General features: G+C 36.4%; 1 non-coding gene across 1 annotated transcript; it reads right to left on the bottom strand.

Moving 5' to 3' along the window:
- Window positions 1-22288: 22288 nt before the first annotated feature.
- Window positions 22289-22395, bottom strand: LOC128284511 (small nucleolar RNA R71). The gene has a single exon (XR_008274936.1). It is a non-coding gene; the product is annotated as a small nucleolar RNA R71 (small nucleolar RNA).
- Between the last annotated feature and the right edge of the window lie 404 nt (window positions 22396-22799).

Raw genomic sequence — 22799 nt, 5'->3', positions numbered from 1 at the left:
AAAATCCATTCACGAACCTTCGATAATACCCAGCTAATCCAAGAAAACTACGTACCTCTGACACATTTTTGGGAGTCTTCCATTGAACGATTGCTTCAATCTTCTTTGGATCCACTCTAATTCCATCTGCTGATACCACGTGACCAAGAAATACCCACATCTGATAACCAAAATTCGCATTTACTCAATTTCCCATACAATTGTTTCTCTCGTAACGTTTGCAGAACAATTCAGAGATGCTACTCGTGTTCAGATTCGGACTTTGAATATACCAAAATGTCATCAATAAAAACTACCACGAACTGACCCAAGTACGGCTGGAAAATTCGATTCATAAGATCCATAAAAGTAGCTGGGGCATTTGTTAACCCAATTGGCATCATTAAGAACTCGTAATGACCATATCTTGTACAAAATGCTGTCTTCGGTACATCACTTTCTTTCACCTTTAACTGATAGTAGCCCGATCTTAAATCAATCTTTGAAAATACTGAAGCTCCTTTCAATTGATCAAATAAATCATCAATACGTGGTAATGGATATTTATTTTTGATTGTCACTTTGTTCAGTTTCCGATAATCAATACACAACCGCATCGAACCATCTTTCTTTTTAACAAATAACACTGGAGCTCCCCACGGTGAGGTACTAGGTCGTATAAAACCTCGTTCTAATAAATCTTGCAGTTGTACCTTCAACTCCTTCAATTCAGTAGGTGACATACGATATGGAGGTATTGATACTGGATCTGTACCTGGGTATACTTCAATTGCAAATTCTATTTCTCTGTCAGGTGGCAATCCCGGTAACTCTTCAGGGAATACATCTGGAAATTCACATACAGTTCTAATCTGACTACACTGACTGTAACACCCCTTACCCGGCCCAGACGTTATGGCCGGATCCGACATGCCACATTGAAGCATTCAAAACATTTCCGATCCAGAAAGAAAACTTATTGAGTGTTTTAAAAGATGATTTCATTATAGGTTAAAGTGAATGGAAGCTGTGCACCAGGTAGGAAACCGGAAAAGAGGAGGTGAGCCCATCGGACTGCTTAAGTACCAAACTCCCTTCGGATCCAATCCTAGACATGCAAACCGCCATTGCCATACCTTAACGTCATGTATATTTCTAGGAAACCGATTTGATTAAGTCCTTTCTAGGAAAAGTGATTAATTTTGGAAAATATCTTCATTGCGGAAGCTTTGCTTATTTTCGTGTTATTTTGAAATCAATTACTGCTTTTGAAAACACGCCCTAAAGCTATCCAATTTCAATAGTTAAATATAAATATTACCTATCTTAATAAAACATATAAAAACCATCAAAAATAAATAAGCGGCCTTATTACATTTAAAAGCCCAAAACCTCAAACATAATTAAAAGGATGTCCAGTTCACGGAAGAAAATCAAACTTTCGAATGGGTGGCCACTCAATTCCCTCACGACTCAAGCCCATTATGGTTGGGGATTACTGCGTGGATGAAAATAAAGGGGTGAGTTTGGGGAAATTCGATGTGTAAAATAACCCAACCATAGTCTAAATCACTTACCCACGAAGCGTAATTAGTTGGCCTTAGCCCGAATGCGAAATTCGAATAAAGCCCATAGGCCCATAATGAGCGAGCAGATATTACATGTTTATGTAGAAACCCAACCCATTCATCCATAACACCCCGTACCAGCCTTACACCATGTGGGAGACTACTCGACCCACCCAACCGCTACACACCACGTAAATCGTGGCGAGGCTGCGGATATTGTGACGAAGTCACCAGATCTGAATATTGTGGCGAGCCACTAAAACAAATATATGTGGCGAGCCACCAGATCGAATAATCGTGGCATAGCCACGAGCAGATATATGTGGCGAGCCACCGGATCGAATAATTGTGGCATAGCCACCGGACGCTTCCTCCATAATATAACCCATGTCCCCATGCAATGAAATAATATGTCATGGCATACGATATCTGAAATGTAACATCATGCTTTTCAGAAAAAATAACCCTAGGGGTATAACGGTAATTTTGCATACATAGGGGTGTTCAAGTAATTTCACTATTCTTAAGGTTTTCATACATAGCATAGCCATTTATGTACGATCAGAAACACTTACCGTGTTTTCTTACCAACTTGGGCCCGTTGGCCCATTATCCCGTTTTTGGCCCATTAAGCCCAAAAACATCGAAATGTACGGAATCGCGCACTCTGCAGTCTTATCACTTTAATTTACCATATACATCAAACTATTAATCTCATGAGCATTAGCACACTCACAAGATCTCAAAATACCGGTTTTTTGGCTTTTACCGATCTAGTCTATAAGAGGGTGTTAGTTACACACCTGTTTGCGACGATATGCTGACGAGATCCACACACGAACCGCCTACAATTGGATTACTAACACGTTAATCTAACTATTCAAATACAAACTACGTATTAACCCCTTACAATATAAAACCAACCACACCTACAGATCATAGTAAGCTAACAAGAAAACAATAAGCAACTCATTAACAAATTTTTGTCAATGTTTACCACATAATCATAATTTCACTGCAAGCTATCTTCCTGAGCAATAGTCACTAAATCATTTATAACTGGAGCTACGAAACTCCAAATCAAGTGTCGTTAATTTTCCTTGAAAATAGACTCATATATCTTTTATCCATAAAATTTTCAGAATTTTTAGCCAATAAATACCAGATTTTTCTCAAAGTTTCCCATGTTTCACTTTGTTTGACTAATCGACCACTCTTCATTCTGAATCAAATTTCTCATTGTACGAATTCAAAATATGTTCTCGTTTATTCCATTTGAAACTAGACTCATTAAGCTTTAATTACATATTTATGCAGCTTCTAACTCATCTCCCATAATTTATGGTGATTTTCTAAAGTCACGTTCTCTTCTTTGTCCCAAGCGATTTATTACCAAATCACTTTTTCACACCTAACTTGCATGCTTGTTATTTGAACATGTATATCACCAATCAATCATCACATATCTATGATTTTACTTAAGTATAATCTCCATTTCATCATTTTAAAGCACAACATGTTAGCCGATTTTTCCCCTTAGCATCTAAGGCACATGCATGCTCATTTGTTTGGCTCAACTTCACCTATCTTCCATTTTTCATCAAAAGAACATGAAACAACAGCCATTTCCTTCATTTTAATCATGACTAAATGCTCACAACACAAATAAAAACCAAAATATGCTTCAAGAGTTAAGGTAGAATCAAGAAGACCTCATGAACATCAAGATAGAAGCAAACTACCATGAACTTACCTTCAATTTTCTTTCCCAAGTGACCGAACATTCAAGAGCTTTCTCCTCTCCTTTCTCTTCTCTAACTTTCGGCTATGATGAACAAAGATGGACAAAACTTTGTTCTTTTCACCCCTTTTTCTTTTAATAAAATTTCATATTTCATCCATTTAATTCTTTAATACAAAAGACATGAAATGCCCATCATGGAACATTTACCTAAACCATTATCATGGAACATTTACCTAACCCATTATCATGGAATATTTACCTAATCCATTATCATGGAACATTTACCTAACCCATTATCAATTTGTACCATGAATTATAGATATCAAGTGCTCATATTGTCTACAACAACATGATGGCTGACCACTTCATGTAAAATGGGAGGTTTGTCATGCAAATCCTCCTATTTTGCACTCCTATTTATTTGGCCACTTCAATTTAGCGTATAGCATTTTGAAACATTTTCACATAGGTTCTATTTCATAATTTCACCCCTTTTTTCTTATGGAACAAAAATTAACTAAAATTGCCGGGTTCTATCTTAAGCTTGGGCCTTCTAGAGGCCCACTAACATAATTAAACCTATGCCAACATTCATAGAATTCCCGATAATTGGGGCATTACAACTCTACCCTCCTTAAAGAAATTTCGTCCTTAAAATTTACCTGATCCAACTAGTTGAGGGTATTGTTGACGCATTGTCTCTTCTGATTCCCAAGTAGCTTCTTCCCTTCCATGATTACGCCAAAGTACTTTCACTAACGGGACAGATTTCCTTTTGAGAACCTTAACATCTCGAGCCAATATTTACACAGGCTCCTCTTCAAAGGTCAAATCGATCGAACTTCAATTTCAGAATCGGCGGGACATGAGCGGGTCAAGACGATAACGCCTTAACATGGAGCGTGAAAACATCATGAATCTGTCTAACTCTGAGGCAATTCAAGCGATAAGCCACTAGGCCTACTCGCTTCAAAACCCGATAAGGCCCAATGAACCGCGGACTCAACTTGCCCTTCTTACCGAACCTTAATATCTTCTTCCAAGAAGAAACCTTTAAGAAGAATATATCACCTACTGGGTACTCAATCTCCTTACGCTTCAAATCTGCATACGACTTTTGCCTATCAGATGCTTCTTTTAACTGGTCCCTAATTATTCTGACCTTATCCTCAGTATTAGCTACCAACTCTGGTCCAAGAACTTGTCGCTCTCCTAGTTCGATCCAACAACTAAGTGTACGACACCTTCGTCCATACAGTGCTTCATACGGTGCTATCCGAATACTCGCCTGGTAATTATTATTGTACGCAAATTCTGCCAACGGCAAGTAATCCTCCCAACTACCTCAAAAATCAATCACGCATCCCCTCAACATGTCCTCTAGAATCTGAATAACCCTTCCCGATTGACCATCAGTCTGGGGATGGAAAACCGTACTAAAATTCAATCGCGTCCCCAATGCTTCATACAATTTTTGCCAAAACCAAGATGTAAATCTGGGATCCTGATCAGAAATAATTGAAACTGGGACTCCATGAAGTCGCACAATCTCCGCCACATACAACTTGGCTAACTTTTGAAGTGAAAAGTCAGTACGAACAGGTATGAAATGGGCCGATTTGGTCAACCTATCCACAATCACCCACACCGAGTTTTTCTTTGATGGTGTCAAGGGCAGCCCACTCACAAAGTCCATGGTTACCCTCTCCCACTTCCAAAGTGGTATCTTCACTGACTGTAACAGTCTAGAGGGTAATTGATGCTCAGCTTTCACTTGCTAGCATGTCAGACATTTCCCTACAAACTCCGTTACTTCTTGTTTAAGTCCAGGCCATCAGTACAATTCTCGTAAGTCATGATACAACTTGTTCTCTCCAGGGTGCATGGCACAAAGTCCTACATGAGCTTCTTTCAATATTGTTTGCCTCAAATCAGAGTCATTCAGAACACAAATTCTTCCTCGGAAACACAGAACTCCTTCGCCATTTAACCCAAACTCAAACGTTTCCCCTTCCTTAACTTGTTGAAAACGAGCGACCAAAGACTCATCGTTCAACTGCTTTTCCTTAATCTGATCCACCCAGGTTGGCCTCACTTGCAACTCAGCCAACAGACTTCTATCATCATACAGACTCAGACGACCAAACATTACTCTCAGATTAGATACAGTTCTACGACTTAGAGCATCGGCTACCACATTAGCCTTGTCTGGTGATACTCGATCGAATAGTCATAATCCTTAAGCAACTCAATCCATCTCTTTCGCCTAAGGTTCAGCTCCTTCTGAGTCAACAAATACTTAAGACCCTTGTGGTCTGTGTATATAATACACCTCTCCCTGTACAAGTAATGTCTCCAAATCTTAAGTGCAAATATCACTGCCGCCAACTCCAAATCATGAGTAAGATAGTTCCCTTCGTGAGGTTTAAGTTGTCGTGATGGATATGCAACCAGCTTACCCTCATGCATTAACACGCAGCCCAAACCCACGTGTGATGCATCACTATATACACTAAAATCCTTCCCAGACTCTGGCTGAATTAACACAGGTGCTTCAGTCAGAACTTTCTTCAACTTCTCAAAAGCTTCCTGCTGCTTCTTAGTCTATACAAACGGTACTCTTTTCCTTATGAGTTTTGTCAGAGGTGCTGCCATCATAGAAAAACCTTCCAAAAACCTTCTGTAGTGTCCTGCCAACCCTAGGAAACTTCGAATTTTTGACACCGTCCTAGGTGGCTTCCACTCCAAAATTGCTTCAATCTTTCGAGGGTCCACCTTAATCCCTTCGGTAGAGACCACATGTCTTAAGAAGGTTACCTCCCTCAACCAAAATTCACACTTGCTGAACTTCGCAAAGAGTTCCTTCTCTCTTAACACTCGCAGCATTATACAGAGATGCTCATCATGTTTCACTTTAGTTTCAGAATATACCAGGATATCATCAATGAAGACGACTACGAATCGATCCAAGAATGGTTGGAACACCCGATTCATCGATCCATAAATCTTTGCGGGAGCGTTAAATCGGTCTAAATGGCATAACCAAAACTCGTAATGACCATACCGAGTCCTGAATGCCATCTTATGGATATCCGCCTCATTGACCCTTAACTGATGATATCCAGATCGGAGGTCGATCTTAGAAAATACAGAAGCCCCTCTAAGCTGGTCAAACAGATCGTCAATCTTTGGCAGTGGATATTTATTCTTAATTGTCAGTTTGTTCAACTGGCGATAATCAATGCACATCCGCATTGTACCATCCTTCTTCTTCACGAATAGCACCGGTGCTCCCCATGGAGACACGCTTGGCCTAATGAAGCCCTTATCCAACAATTCTTGAATTTGAGCCTTTAACTCCACTAACTTCTTCGGTGCAATCCTATACGGTGCGATGGACACGGGCGCCATTCCAGGCAATAAACCTATTCCAAACTTAACTTCTCGGTTTGGAGGCAATCTTGGAAGCTCCTCCAAAAAAACATCTTGGAACTCCTTTACAGTCCTAACCTTATCCACTGTCAGTCTCTCCTCTTTTGACTGACTTACAAATGCCAAATAGGCCTCACAACCTTTCCGAATCCACTTTTCGGCTCTTAAAGCCGACACCACATTGGAAAAATAATCCCTTCGCTCACCTATCACTATAACCTCCTCATCCTTTGTGGTCCTTAACACCATTCGTTTAGCAGCACAATCTAGGGTCGCCTTATGCTTAACAAGCCAGTCCATTCCCAAAATGAGATCAAACTCTCCGAACGGTAACTCTATCAAATCTCCAGGGAAAATCCTACCTTGAGTTTCTAAGGGTACATCCCTATACAGTTTGTCTACCCTAATGACCCAAAGGACTTAGTATAGGTACCCTACTCACAATCTCTTCAGAGCAGTCCAAGTTGTCCATAATACATTTTGTGGCCTCCAACCAATATTCCGTCACATTCGGGGCTATACCAGACACGCCCTTAAAGATCTCCGCTCCGTTAGCCCGAAGTAGTTCAGAAATAGATCCCCGAACTCCATTGCCCGTACTTGCCCCGGTAACCCTTTCCAGAATACGAAGCATTGCTTGTGATAGGGCATCATCCCCAGCACCGCGGTCATGAGACTCTACCTCTGTTGTCGGTGGTATCGGTGCATCCGTCGCCGGCATATGTCTCGAAGACGAAGATCCCGCTCGAGCACTTTCTCGGCTCCGTCCACGGCCTCTTGTACTCATATCATATTGTCTTGATTACGAATTTTTATGCATCAATTAATATTCCAGTGTTCATTATAGATGTATTATGAATCAGACAGTAGTTCAGAGTTTGTTTTCGCAGAATCGAAGTCTAGCTACAGTTTCAGTCTCTTATCAGATTTTCCTATCTAAAGTATCCTAGCAGGATTTCAGTATAGACAGATAAGTCAGAAAAATATTCAGAAGAGTTCAGAGTAATACTTACAGACTTGAGCCGGAGATTCAGAATGCCATCTTCTAAAGATCTAAATTTTGAAAATTGAGTTTTTCGTATTCTTTATAAAATTTTTGTTTTCGAAAATCTTTGGTTTTGTAAACCCATTCCACAGTCGAGTTGTTGCAACCTAAGCTCTGATACCACTAAATGTAACACCCCTTACCCGGCCCAGACGTTATGGCCGGATCCGACATGCCACATCGAAGCATTTAAAACATTTCGATCCGGAAAGAAAACTTCTTGAGTGTTTTAAAGATGATTTCATTATAGGTTAAAGTGAATGGAAGTCATGCACCGTAGGAAACCGGAAAAGAGGAGGTGAGTCCATCGGACTGCTTAAGTACCAAACTCCCTTCGGATCCAATCCTAGACATGCAAACCGCCATTGCCATACCTTAACGTCATGTATATTTCTAGGAAACTGATTTGATTAAGTCATTTTTAGGAAAAATGATTAATTTTGGAAAATACCTTCATTGCGGAAGCTTTGCTTGTTTCCGTGTTATTTTGAAATCAATTACTGTTTTTGAAAATGCGCCCTAAAGCTATCCAATTTCAACAGTTAAATATAAATATTACCTATCTTAATAAAACATATAAAAACCATCAAAAATAAATAAGTGGCCTTATTACATTTAAAAGCCCAAAACCTCAAACGTAATTAAAAGGATATCTAGTTCACCAGAAGAAAATCAAACTTTCAGAACGGGTGACCACTCCGAATTCCCTCACAGCTCCAAGCCCACTATGGTTAGGGATTACCTGCGTGGATGAAAATAAAAGGTGTGAGTTTGGGGAAACTCAGTGTGTAAAATAACCCAACCATAGTCTAAATCAGCTCAACCCACAGAAACAAAATAAGTTGGCCTTAGCCCAGAACAGAAATTCTGAATAAAGCCCATAGGCCCATAACAGAACAGAATAGATATTACATGTTTATGCAGAAACCCAACCCAGATTCATCCATAACACCCCGCATCAGCCTTACACCATGTGGGAGACTACTCGACCCACCCAACTGCTACACACCACGAAATCGCAGCGAGGTGCCAGATATTGTGACGAAGTCACCAGATCTGAATATTGTGGCGAGCCACCAAAATGATATATGTGGTAGAGCCACGGATCGGATAATCGTGGCATAGCCACCGAAGCAGATATATGTGGCGAGCCACCAGATCGATAATTGTGGCATAGCCACCGGGCGCTTCCTCCATAATATAACCCATGTCCCCATGCAACAGAAATAATATGTCATGGCATACGTATACAGAAACAGAACATCATGCTTTTCAGAAAAAATAACCCTAGGGGTATAACGATAATTTTGCATACATAGGGGTGTTCAAGTAATTTCACTATTCTTAAGGTTTTCATACATAACATAGCCATTTACGTACGATCAGAAACACTTACCGCGTTTTCTTACCAACTTGGGCCCGTTGGCCCATTATCCCGTTTTTGGCCCATTAAGCCCAAAAACATCGAAATGCACGGAATTACGCACTCTGCAGTCTTATCACTTTAATTTGCCATATACATCAAACTATTAATCTCATGAGCATTAGCACACTCACAAGATCTCAAAATACCGGCTTTTCGGCTTTTGTCGATCTAGTCTATAAGAGGGTGTTAGTTACACACCTGTTTGCGATGATATGCTGACGAGATCCACACACGAACCACCTACAATTGGATTACTAACACGTTAATCTAACTATTCAAATACAAACAATGTATTAACCCCTTACAATATTCGGCCAACCACACCTACAGATCATAGTAAGCTTATAAGAAAACAATAAGCAACTCATTAACAATTTTTTTGTCAATGTTTACCACATAATCATAATTTCACTGCAAGCTGTCTTCCTGAGCAACAGTCACTAAATCATTTATAACTGGAACTACGAAACTCCAAATCAAGTGCCGTTAATTTTACTTGAAAATAGACTCATATATCTTCTATCCATAAAATGTTCAGAATTTTTGGTTTAGCCAATCAATACCAGATTTTTCTCAAAGTTTCCCATGTTTCAGTGTTTGACTAATCTGACCACTCTTCATTACGAATCAAATTTCTCATTGTACAGAATTCAAAATATGTTCTCGTTTATTCCATTTGAAACTAGACTCATTAAGCTTTAATTATATAATTTATGCAGCTTCTAACTCATCTCCCACAATTTATGGTGATTTTCAAAAATCACGTTACTGCTGCTGTCCCAAGCAGATTTATTACCAAATCACTCTTTCACACCTAACTTGCATGCTTGTTATTTAAACATGTATATCACCAATCAATCATCACATATCTATGATTTTACTTAAGTATAATCTCCATTTCATCATTTTAAAGCACAACATGTTAGCCAATTTTTCCCCTTAGCATCTAAGGCACATGCATGCTCATTTGTTTGGCTCAACTTCACCTATCTTCCATTTTTCATCAAAAGAACATGAAACAACAACCATTTACTTCATTTTAATTCATGACTAAATGCTCACAACACAACTAAAAACCAAAATATGCTTCAAGAGTTAAGGTAGAATCAAGAAGAACTCATGAACATCAAGATAGAAGCAAACTACCATGAACTTACCTTCAATTTTCTTCCCCAAGTGACCGAACATTCAAGAGCTTTCTCCTCTCCTTTCTCTTCTCTAACTTTTGGCTATGATGAACAAAGATGGACAAAACTTTGTTCTTTTCACCCCTTTTTCTTTTAATAAAATTTCATATTTCATCCATTTAATTCTTTAATACAAAAGACATGAAATGCCCATCATGGAACATTTACCTAAACCATTATCATGGAACATTTACCTAACCCATTATCATGGAATATTTACCTAATCCATTATCATGGAACATTTACCTAACCCATTATCAATTTGTATCATGAATTATGGATATCAAGTGCTCATATTGTCTACAACAACATGATGGCTGGCTACTTCATGTAAAATGGGAGGTTTGTCATGCAAATCTTTCTATTTTGCACTCCTATTTATTTGGCCACTTCAATTTAGCGTATAGCATTTTGAAACATTTTCACATAGGTTCTATTTCATAATTTCACCCCTTTTTTCTTATGGAACAAAAATTAACTAAAATTGCCGGGTTCTATCTTAAGCTTGGGCCTTCTAGAGGCCCACTAACATAATTAAACCTATGCCAACATTCACAGAATTCCCGAAAATTAAGGCGTTACATTGACTTCCGACTGAACCAGAATTAATAACATATGCCAGATATGCTGTACAACCCTGATGGAGCAACTTATTAACTTTAATCGCTGATATGATTCGAGCTAACCCACTGGTACGAATTCCATTTACCTCAACACTATCACCATCTTCAATCTGAACGCTAAATTTCTTTTTATAACAGTCCAAAATTACCCCATGTTCAGCTAACCAGTCCATACCCAGTATGACATCAAAATCCCCAAAAGGCATTATTAATAAATCCACCGGAAAAGTTTTATCATATATCATTAGCGGACATCTCGGGCACACCTGATTAACTAATATTGTTTGCCCCAATGGACTTGATAAGTCTATTGAGACTTTAGACATTTCTGTTTTTAATTTCCCCGACTCTACTAATTTTGAATTAATATATGAGTGTGAAGATCCAGGATCAATCAAAGTATAAATAGGCTCAGAATACAGTAAAAATATACCTGTCACCACATCGTGAGCATTGCCTTCTTCCCGGGTTCTGACTACATAAGCTCTAGCTGGAGCTCTGGCTTCAGATTGCTGTGTAGCTATATCACTGCTTCTACCAACTCCTCCTCTCCTCGAAACAGAACCTCCTCTGGACATTCCTCTACCTCTGGCAGTCGATACCGATCTCTGAGATATGGCAGGTGTACTACTCTGAGCTCTCGGACAATCTTTAACAAAGTGTTCAGTAGAGCCACAGTGGAAACATCCTCCTGTTTTCTTCCAGCATTCACCAAAATGTCTTTTCCCACAATAATCGCATTCAGGATTTTCACTTTCCCAGGGCGGAGCTTTTACACTACCGGTGATAGTAATCTGTTTTCCTCTACTTCTGTCACCCCTATCAGACCGAAAGCTTGATCTCCAACCACCTCTTGATTCTTTGAATCTCTTCGGTAATGGATTAGAACTGGTAGTTCCCATACGTTTTCTAGCTGATTTACCAATTTTTGAATTTTATCCAGGCCCAGTACTTGTTCTATCATTTTTGCTCGTTCAACCAGATCAACAAGTTCAGTAATTCTGAGACTTACCAATTAAATCTTGATTTCATCTCCCAGTCCCCGTAGAAATCGTTTACAACTATCAGCCTCAGTTGGAACATATTCTAAAGCATACCTGCTCAATCTAGAAAACTCTCGCTAATAATCCAAGATCTTGACATATTCCCTGTTTCAACACTAAAACTCTTGCTTTTCTCTTGATGTACAATTCCCCAATATACTTCTTCTGAAATTCTTTTTGAAACAAGTCCCAGGTTACCTGATCATCCGGAAAATGTCTAACCACAGATTCCCACCAGTGATACGCTTCTCTTTATAACAGTGATACAGCACATATCAGATTCTCTCCGGGGGTGCAGTCTAATTGTTGCAAAACTCTTTTTGTTGTTTCATGTAACACCCCAAACCCGGCCCAGATGTTACGACCGAATCCAGCTTGTCACATTGAAGTGTTTTTCGAAAACCATGTTTTCATTGAAAACCCTTCTTGATGTTTAGAAACTTTTATCGTTTAAACTTGAATAAAACCTTAGCCTTATTTTTTTCTAAAACGTGATTCATTGTAATAATCAAAGCATTGTTGTAAAATCTTATGGGAAACTTTGAAAACTTGTAAACCTTTGTAGTGGCAGAATCATGTTATTTTAAAAAAACAGTTAAGTATCAAACCTTCTTTGTCATGGCTTAAAGTGAATGGATACTACGCACCAGGTAGGATTCAAGAAAAGAGGAGGTGAGTCAATTAGACTGCTTAAGTACCTAGCTCTTCCATGATCCAATCCTAGACATGCACACATCCATTGCCACACTTTAAGCCTATTACTTGTCCACGAACAATAAATTAAGTTTAAGTCTATTTAAAATATTTATTTCCTTTGAAAACATTTACGTTGCGGAAGCTTTGCTCGGTTATCGTGATATTTTAAAAATAAGTAACTTTTATAAAACGTGCCCTAGAGCTAACCAATTTAATAACCCAAAATATTAAAAATAATAAAAAGAGCGGTCTTATTACAACTTTAACGAATAAAAATAATCAAAATAATAAATCGAAACTTATTTTAAAGAAAATAAAACTTAATCTTCGTGGCCACTCTGAATCCCTTGACTCCAAGTCCATCGATCTAAGGCTCACCGCAAAGATGGGAAAAAGGGGGTGAGTTTGGAAAACTCGATGTGTAAAGTATCCCAACCGAGCCCAAATCGGTTCAAGCTTTCTTGGGCTTAAGCCCTATTCGAATTTAGTGTTAACGGGCATTAGCCCATATCAATATTAATGGGCCATAGCCCTTACGATAACAGTATCTTGGGCCTAGCCCATATCAGTATCAATCTAGGCCGTAGCCCTATTACAAGTCGAGATATATTGGGCCTTGCCCATATTGAAACAGTTGGCCCATAATAAAACAGTCTCATATGATTAATGCATGATAACCCCATCCAACCTCGCACTTCCTCCGTCCATCCTCGCACTTCACAGGGGGAATAAATCACCCACGCCATCCCTACACTTACAGTGTTAGCACTAGTTGCGGCACTAACTATAATCCGCAGTAAAGCTGCTTATATCAGAATACGTGGCACAGCCACCAGAATGGGTTCTTCCTCCATAACAAAACCCAACCCCATGCAACAGATATACATGTCATGGCATACAACAAACATAATCAGAATATCATGCATTTCAGTCAAAATTAACCCTAGGGGCATAACGGTCATTTTGCATCTAGGGGTAAAATGGTAATTTTCATACTTAAGGGTATTTCGGTAAAATTTACTATTCTAGAGTTTACATACATATTATAACCATTAACACATTAACAGAAGCACTTACCGACCGTTTTTACCGAATTGGGTCCGTTGGCCCGCTAACTCTTTTTCGGCCCATTAAGCCCAAATATACCGAAGTGCACGAAATTGCGCACTCTGAAATTATACTGCTTTCGATTACCAAAATTAACAACCAAACCACCTTGCAAGCGCTCGCACGCTCGCAAGTTCACAAATGCCAGCTTTTCGGCTTTTTGGCTTTTCGGCTTTTGCCGATCTAGTCTATGAGTGGGTGTCGTTTACACACCTGTTTTATGAAGATTCGTTGACGAGATCCATGCACGAACTGCCTACAATTGTATTACTACCACGTTAATCTAACTATCAAAAACGAACTACATATTAACTCCTTACCATATTCGGCCAATAACACCTTAGGCACTAGCGATCCTACCTTTGCCGAAGTTAGCGACTAGGTTTAGATCCAGTTGTTCCACTTGTCCAAGCCCTTGATCAACAGCCTCTAGATCACACTATTATCAAAATAAAGTAATTATCACAACCCTTAGGGCTATAAACCCAAATCGATGACCTCCCTAACCTTTAGGGGTTTCGCTTTTTCTAAAATCTGAAAGATAGACTAAGTTGGAAAGACTTACCACCGATTCTTTCAGTCAACGTTCCCCCCTTAGTTCTTACTTGATTCTGATGCAGCTCTAAGCCCTCAAATGATAACAAAAGTCGAGCCTTCAGTGATTTCAGTATTCGGCTATGTCCCTAGGATAGTGTGGGATTTTCGCCTTTTTTTTGCAATAGTGTAGAAAGATAAAATATGAGGGTTTTCTTTGTGGTACTTGTCGATGTAAACTTGGGGTTTAGAGGATGAAAGAATCGGCCAAAGATGATGAGAAAAATAAGAGAATTGGCTAAGGAAATCGGGACAAGAGGAATCAAGTTTTCGGGATTTTGGGATTTGAGGCAACCGGCTATAGTCTTAAAAATAATGGAAGGAAGAAGGAGTTTGAACCAAGAGAAAATTAACAACAAAGGATCTAGTTTCGGCTTCTAAAACTCATCCTGAGGTATGCTTATTTTGGTTTTCAAAAAGAAAATCGAAGAAGAAAGGGTTACAAAAATAGAAGAGGTTATCAAAAGAGAAGAGATTAAGATTCGGCTAATTGGGAAAGAAAATCAAAGGAATAAATAAATTAAGAATAAGGGAGAAGATTTTGTGAAAAGTGAATGAGCAAAATAAAAATCAATTGAAAATAAAAAGAAACAGATTCAGCTAATTGGCTAAGAATAATCCCAATTTAAATCTCGTGCCTATCTCATTATTTATAGCCACAACATAGTTTGAATTTAATTCAAACTCTCCTCGCGCAAACAACAGCAGGAGTCCTCCGCTTAGCTGACTCACCTTGCACCTTGCTGCTGGGGGGAGTTTCAATCCCGTACGGCCCTTTTCGTGCGCGCACATAAAAAAGGAGCACCCTCCTGCACGCAACGCTACTCGAACACGAGACCTCCAAGGTGCCTAACACACTGCTGACCACTGGGACGGGCCTCCTTCTTTGATATAATAGCGTAGCGTTTACCTTTAAACCTTACCTACTGACGTCCTGAGTTCTTTTAAAAATAAAACAGAACATACATGCGCCTGGACTGGAACCCAAGCCACCCTGGGACTCCTAACGCACTGTTGCCGCTGCGCCACAAGCCTTTTAGTGGCATAACTCGGTCGCAACTATACTTAAGCCTTACTTTAGTGCGATCTGGCTTCTTAAAATAAATAAACAAGCCTTTGCGTGTGCCAACCCTCGAACCTAGGCACTATACCACACTCCCAGTGCCTCTGCCACTGGGCCGAGCTTCCCTTTTGTGTTACCTTTTAACCCCAACTTTATATAACACTTCCCTGCGTCGTTCCCTGATATAAAGAAAAATAAAACTCTTTTGCACATGTTGGTAGTCGAACCCCAACTCTCCTTCCCACTACCTAGCATGCTTAGCCACTAGGCCAGGTGCTCCTTTATGCTAAAACTCATTAAATTATTAATAAGGCCTCTCTGCTTGATTCCCTAAGGTAGCATAAAATTAAAATTTTTCTAGAGTCTTAAACACCAAAACAACAATACTTTTATAAATATATATATTTTATATTTTTTCCTATCTAATAATAATAATTATAATAATAGTTTTATAAATATATCTAATAATAAAAATTTCAAATATCAATGATACAAGAAATAATAATAATTTTCATAAAAATTTTTCAAACATACATGCATAAATATTTTTCTAATAATAATAATTTTATCTCATAATACTAATTAAAATTTTGTAAAAATTTAAAATATCCGTAATAATAAATATAGTAAAAATTTTCTAGAAGTAATTCAAATTTTTTTTCTTAAGCGGTAATATTTAAAACTTCCTAATTATTCAGGTTTCCTTCTATCCGAATCCCAGACTCAAAGCCTAACTCTTCTAGGCCCAAAAAATCGAGGTGTTACATTTCCATCCAATTTTCAGCAGCGGACAGATCAACTCCTTTTAATCCCTGAAATTCCGTGGCACCATATTTTCGTAGCTCTTTAATCGGGCACTGTCGACAAGTGAAATGCAGATGTAGTAGCAGTATAGTTCTCACTATATCTTTGTAATGCATCAGCTATATCTCTTAACAGTTGTGAGGCATTTCTTTCTCTCCCTACGTTAGGACGTTGATTATCTAACGGATTCACACTAGGTGTAGCAGATTCAGTTTCTTCTAATTCTCGACTTCCAGTATACATTTCTTGTTCAACATTATCCATTCTTTCATCTGACATTTTATCTATAAAACAAAATAAAATAAATATATTAGCATCCAAAAACCCGACTCAGTTTCGATTTAAATGTGGCATGTACTTCTAGACTCATTTACGAGCTTGATTTAGTCTGAGAATCGGCTAAACCTTAGCTCTGATACCAATAATTGTAATACCCCATAACCCCGAACCGTCGCCGGAACAGAGTTACGAGGCATTTCCGGACGTATCAGACAACTTATGAATAATTCACTAATAAAATAACATTCATAGCATAATTTAATTACTAAATCCTATATTGAACTATTCAAATCTAAATCTTACATTTAAGTGAAACGGACTCGTTGAAGTATTCCATTTTTTATGAATTTACAATGATTTACGCTTATTTTACATAAATCTCCTGCAATTAAAACCATATCCATTTCAAGCATAACTAATTCAACCAAATTATTTCACTCATTCATTTTCTATTCTAAATACCTCTAATCAACTTACTCAACATAATATCAATTTAAATTTATCATTGTACTAATTAAATTGAAATGGATAAACTTTTTCATTATAATTCTTAGACTTGTAATTCTAATATTTTAAAACATTTATATTCAAAACATAATAACCTTTATACACATCCTATGTACATGCCACATTACCAAAGAAAATATACATCACCAAAAGTTTGTTTGAAGTCGGTCGGCTTTGGATGTTGGTTCAAGATTTGACTTCTACAACTGCATGCGCATCGAAACAACCGTCTGAGTATGCATATGCTCAATGGTATCACTATAATTCAGTTTATAATTAAATATATTAAATCACACACATACTTTTACATTACAATTATCATCACTTAATGAACAATTCAATCTTTCATGTTATCATTCAATTATATATATATATACCATTCTTATTTCTTTATTTCAATTCTCAACTTTCACATAGGACATATTATTCAAATATAGTTTTATCAATAGATTTATTTCATTTATCCTATTAACTTGACTCGGACTCGGCGGATACATGGATTCCAACCAACACACCAAGATGCGGCACATAGTGCCTCATCTACCGGCGAGCGATAAGATAAAGATAAAGATGCGGTACAAGAGTACCTCATCGGAACAAATCCGAAACAGTAACAATAACAATAACGGTAACAATATTCGACACACAAAGTGTCGAATCGGTAACAGCAATGGTAACAGTAATAGTAGTCGGCACATAAGTGCACGATCGATGTTTACAAAAACCCGTACTCTTCCATATCCTATGGCATGCCAACTATATCGACTAGCCCGACTAGTTAATATGGTATTTAAATCATTTTCAGTGTAATTTCCATTTCGATTTAATATTAATTATAATTTATTATTTTGATCAATTTTCACGATGTCAAGAATTTACTTCATTAGAAAATTTACAGTTCAATGCAATATACGTAACATTATTCAGTAATTTCATAGTTCAATTCGATTATTCAATACAATATTCAGAATCCAATAATTCAGTTCAGTATCAATCTCAATTTTAATACCCAATCACAAATTTTATTATTTCATTAAATACTTACCTTAAAATACTTACCACATATTCATATTAAATTAAACACATATTAATTATAAAGCTTGAGTTATAGTGATACAAACCAGAATTCTTTTCGGATTTAATCCTCGACGATCTTTCCTTTTCCTTTTTGTGCCAATGCTTCAGGCTCGATATTAGCTACGAACAATTAAAATAATTTCACAATTATTAGCATAACACAATTTAAATGCTGAAATTTTCATCTAACTTTTACTTTAATTCCAATTTAATCCCAACTAAACCTATATATTTTTCTTTCTCAATTCATACATTTTACTACTCAATTTCTTACCAAACTCACATCTAACTACTTAATTTTATCATATTTTCATAATTTCGAATTTATTTCAATTTAATCCCTAAAACTCAAAACTTATACCTTAGTTTACAATTCAATCCTTTATTCAATTCTAATCAAAATTTCTATCAATAAACCCCCAATTCCATCATTTGTTCAACATAACCCTACCCAAAAATCTATTAACTTTCAAAATTTCAACTTAAATTCAAAAGTATTTCACTCTAAGATTCTAAAAACATCAAATTTATAAGAAAAGGACTTGATTAAACTTACCAATTTAATTTTGAACCTTGAAGCCTAAATTTTCCTTTTTTTTTCTTCTTTCTCCCTTGTTTCTTCTCTGTTTTCGCTTTCATTTCATTTCTTTTAACTTATTTGTTTCTTTTATATATAATATAATATAATATAATATAATATAATATAATATAATATAATATAATATAATATAATAATATAATATAATATACTTAATTATTAAATAAATATATATCTTTTAATCAATAAAATCTTTGATATTTTTCCACGTTAAACCGCCTCAGCTATAGGAAATGGTTTAATTTCCTCTTAAGTCCTTCTAGTTTTTCTTTAATCTATAATTAAACTTTTACCCTTATTCAATTTAATCCTTTTTACTAATTACTCTAAATTAAGCTAAATTTACTTAATTAAAACCTAATTAAACACACTACTAGACTCATAAATATTTTTTAATAATTATTTTCAAACTTATTTCACTAAGACGGAGGCCCGATAACACACTTTTTCGGTGCCCACGGATTTTGGGCCGTTACACATACTCAGCGTACGGTTTATTTTCGTGTGCAGGTTAAGTTAAAGTGAGAATGTCGAATCAGCATCCCAGGCCGATCTCGAATTCAACGAGGTAAAGCATGTTAATTGTTGATAATGGCATGTACCTAAGGTGTCTTATGTGTGTCATTTTGAATGGTGAATGTAAAAGTGAAATAAGTAGATTTAGATTTTGGTAATGGTGTATAATAGGACTTGAATAATTTAGTTTGAATTTGATTTATTTGATAATATTTGATAAGTAATTAAAATTGAGTATTGGATAATATATAAAATGTGTAAATTTAGCAAGTTTTGAGCATATTTAAATGTGTTTAGATTGGTTGAACATAGGTATTTTATGTAAATTGTCCGATAGGTTCAGTAATGCTTCGTAATCCTATTCCGACTACAGTTTGGGGTTAAAGGGTGTTACAATATTACTATAGAGTTTATTGAATTTTTATAATAAGGACTAAATTGAAAAGATTTGAAAAGTATGTAAGTTCAATTTTGAAATGTAAAATTAAATTTGATTATGTTATATTGGCTCATGTAGATAATATATGAAGTAGTATGATATAGATCACATGCCATTAGGAAACATTTAGCGCACTCTTTGTTTTGTTAATGCAATTCGGTGCCATTATGTTCTGTTATTGCATTTCATTGCATCTCTATATTAATTTTGTATATCCTTTATGTTCAGTTAAGTCTACATTGGGCTTCAATGATAAGATAATTAAGGATAAAAGAAAAGTCCAATGCTTAATATGAATATGGTTTATAATTTATAGAAAGATAAGAAATAGTTTTTTGAAACTCTATTGAAAATGTTATCTAAGTTTAATTATCACACTATTGATTAGTGGTTGTATATTTAATTTTTCTTAGGTTAAGGTAAGATTCAATTTTTTTTTGTTTTTGTAGTTACTAAGATTTCACACTTAACACATTGTTTTCAAATGCATAGATAAAGGATCGATAATAATTTTTTATCGAGGATTTGATCTCAACACATTTCATCACATATTGATGTTCGAAAATGAGTATGATACAGGTTATTTGGAATTAGATATCACATGTACATTGATAAACCATAAAATTAACATGTTTTAATCCCATGCTTGGTATATTTTTGGATGATTTATTATCTAATTTAGTGAATTTGATGCTATTAATCCTTTAATTTCATGTTTTATACTTAGGAGAGAAAATGGGAACAAGAGGAGCGGAAAACAGGCCAAAATTAGACAAAACAAGCTATTTTAAGGATCCATATGGCCAAGCCTTTTCCCACATGAGCTGAGCACACGCCCATGTACCAACCCATGTTAATTTCCAACCCTGTTTCCCTAATACGCAGAAAAAACCAATTTTTAGGGTTTTTGAGCATTTTAAAGTTTATAAATACATACTAGAAGAGGACCTAAGAGAGCACGCAGAGCTGAACGAAGAAAAGACTCAAAGAACACCAACGGATTCAACTCAGAAGCAGGATCTCCTTCAAGACTGAAAATCTCCATTCAATTTCTCTCGAAGTTTTTGGGTTTCTTTATGTTTTGTTGTTTTCCTAATTTTGAGATGTTTTCCTTCCAAAGTATGAACTAAATTCTCTAGATACCTAGGAGGATGAAACTTAAGACAGATCTTATTATTTGATTTTTTTGCATTACATGATAAATATTTGTTCTTGATCTCAATTATGTGTTTTTATTTCATGTTTTAATGTTTTCAGTATATTAATTCATGATCGATGTGCTTATTCAGTGGAGTAAAAACCCCTGTTTAAGAGTAGATCTGACATAATTGAGTAGAGTTGCATGCAATCCTAGAAATAGGACGACATAAATCTACCAGATTAGGGTCAAATATAATAGGGGAAGCTATAGATCGAGTTAATGCGACAATAGGGGTTTTAATTAGAAAGAGATTTCAAGTAATCAACCTAGAGTCAGTTGTTTTTATTGTCGAAAGAGATATTAACATAATTTAGGGATTTCTACGGATCAAGACAAGTTAATAAATCTTAATTCAGATTTAGAATAATAAGTGAAGTCTAGGTGGATTCTTTCCTGGGTATTATCTCTCTCATCAGTTTTCTTCAAATATTTTCCTACTTTATTCTCTATTTCGTCTTAGTAATTAGATTAGTTAAGATTAGGTTAAAATAAATCCCTTCAATTTATTCAGCTAGATAATAAAAAGATAGTAATTACTAGTACTTTTAGTCCTCATGGATTCGATATTCCTAACTCACCATAGCTATACTACCATTCAATAGGTGCGCTTGCCTTTGTCGTATTTTAGTTAGTTCGTGACCTCATCAAGTTTTTGGCGCCATTGTCGGGGGCTAAGATATTAGGAACAATTAATTTTTATTAATTTAGCCATTTTTATTTTTATTGCATTTTATTTTTTTATTTTAAATTACTAACTTTTCTTTTATTTGTTTCTGACAGGTTCCTTTAGTTTATGACTAGAAGAAACCTGTCAGGACCACTACTTTTAGACAGTGAGATTGACAGTACAGCTTGTAGAAACGGTAGAGAAGCAAGGCAGAGTCGACAAAGTATAGTAGAAGAGCAAGAGAAAGTTATTAATACTAAGGAGATGGTAGAAAATCAGAATAATCAGCTATTTCCTGTGAATCCTGCAAATTCAAATCCTGGTCCTCGTACTATGTACGATTATACCAAGCCCAATTTAAATGGGGTTGAACCGAGTATTGTTAGACCTGCTATTGCTACAAATAATTTTGAACTGAAACCCAACAATATTCAAATGATTCAACAGTTTGTTCAGTTTGATGGTTTGAAGGATGAAGACCCAAATACTCATTTGACTAATTTCCTAAAATTCTGTGACAATTTTAAGATTAATGGTGTTTCTGATGATGTCATTCGCCTTCGGTTGTTTCCCTTCTCATTGAGGAATAAGGATAAACAATGGTTAAACTCTTTACCATGAGGTTCTATCACTACTTGGGAGTAAATGACAGAAAATTTTTTATTAAAGTATTTTCCACCGGCTAAGACAACCAAGCTGAGGAATGATATCTCTTCCTTCGTGCAAATGGATTTAGAGACCCTATATGATGCATGAGAGAGATATAAGGATTTATTGAGAATGTGCCCTCACCATGGGTTACCTCTATGGCTATAGGTTCAAACTTTTTACAACAGTTTGAACCCCCCAACTAAGCAATTGGTCGATGCAGCCGTCGGTGGGACTCTGAATAACAAAACACCTGAAGAGGCTTACGAGTTTATAAAAGAAATATCACTGAATAATTATCAGTGGTAAGCCATGAGGACAAAGCCAATGAAAGCAGCTGGTGTTTTTAACGTTGATGCAGTCACCATGTTATCAAACCAGGTAGAACTTTTGAATAAAAAGATTGATGGTTTATGTGTTTCTACGCAGGTACATCTGTGATGCAATGCGATGCAAATAGAGGTGGAACGAATAATTCAGAATATTCACCCTATGGTCTTAGCATGGAGAATGAGCAATTAAATTATATGGGTAATAATCTTAGACCTCAAAATAA

The sequence above is a fragment of the Gossypium arboreum genome, chromosome 11 (assembly GCF_025698485.1).
Source record: "Gossypium arboreum isolate Shixiya-1 chromosome 11, ASM2569848v2, whole genome shotgun sequence".
NCBI lineage: Eukaryota > Viridiplantae > Streptophyta > Magnoliopsida > Malvales > Malvaceae > Gossypium > Gossypium arboreum.
Note: the sequence above shows the minus strand (reverse complement) of the source record. Positions and strands in the feature narration are given on the sequence as shown.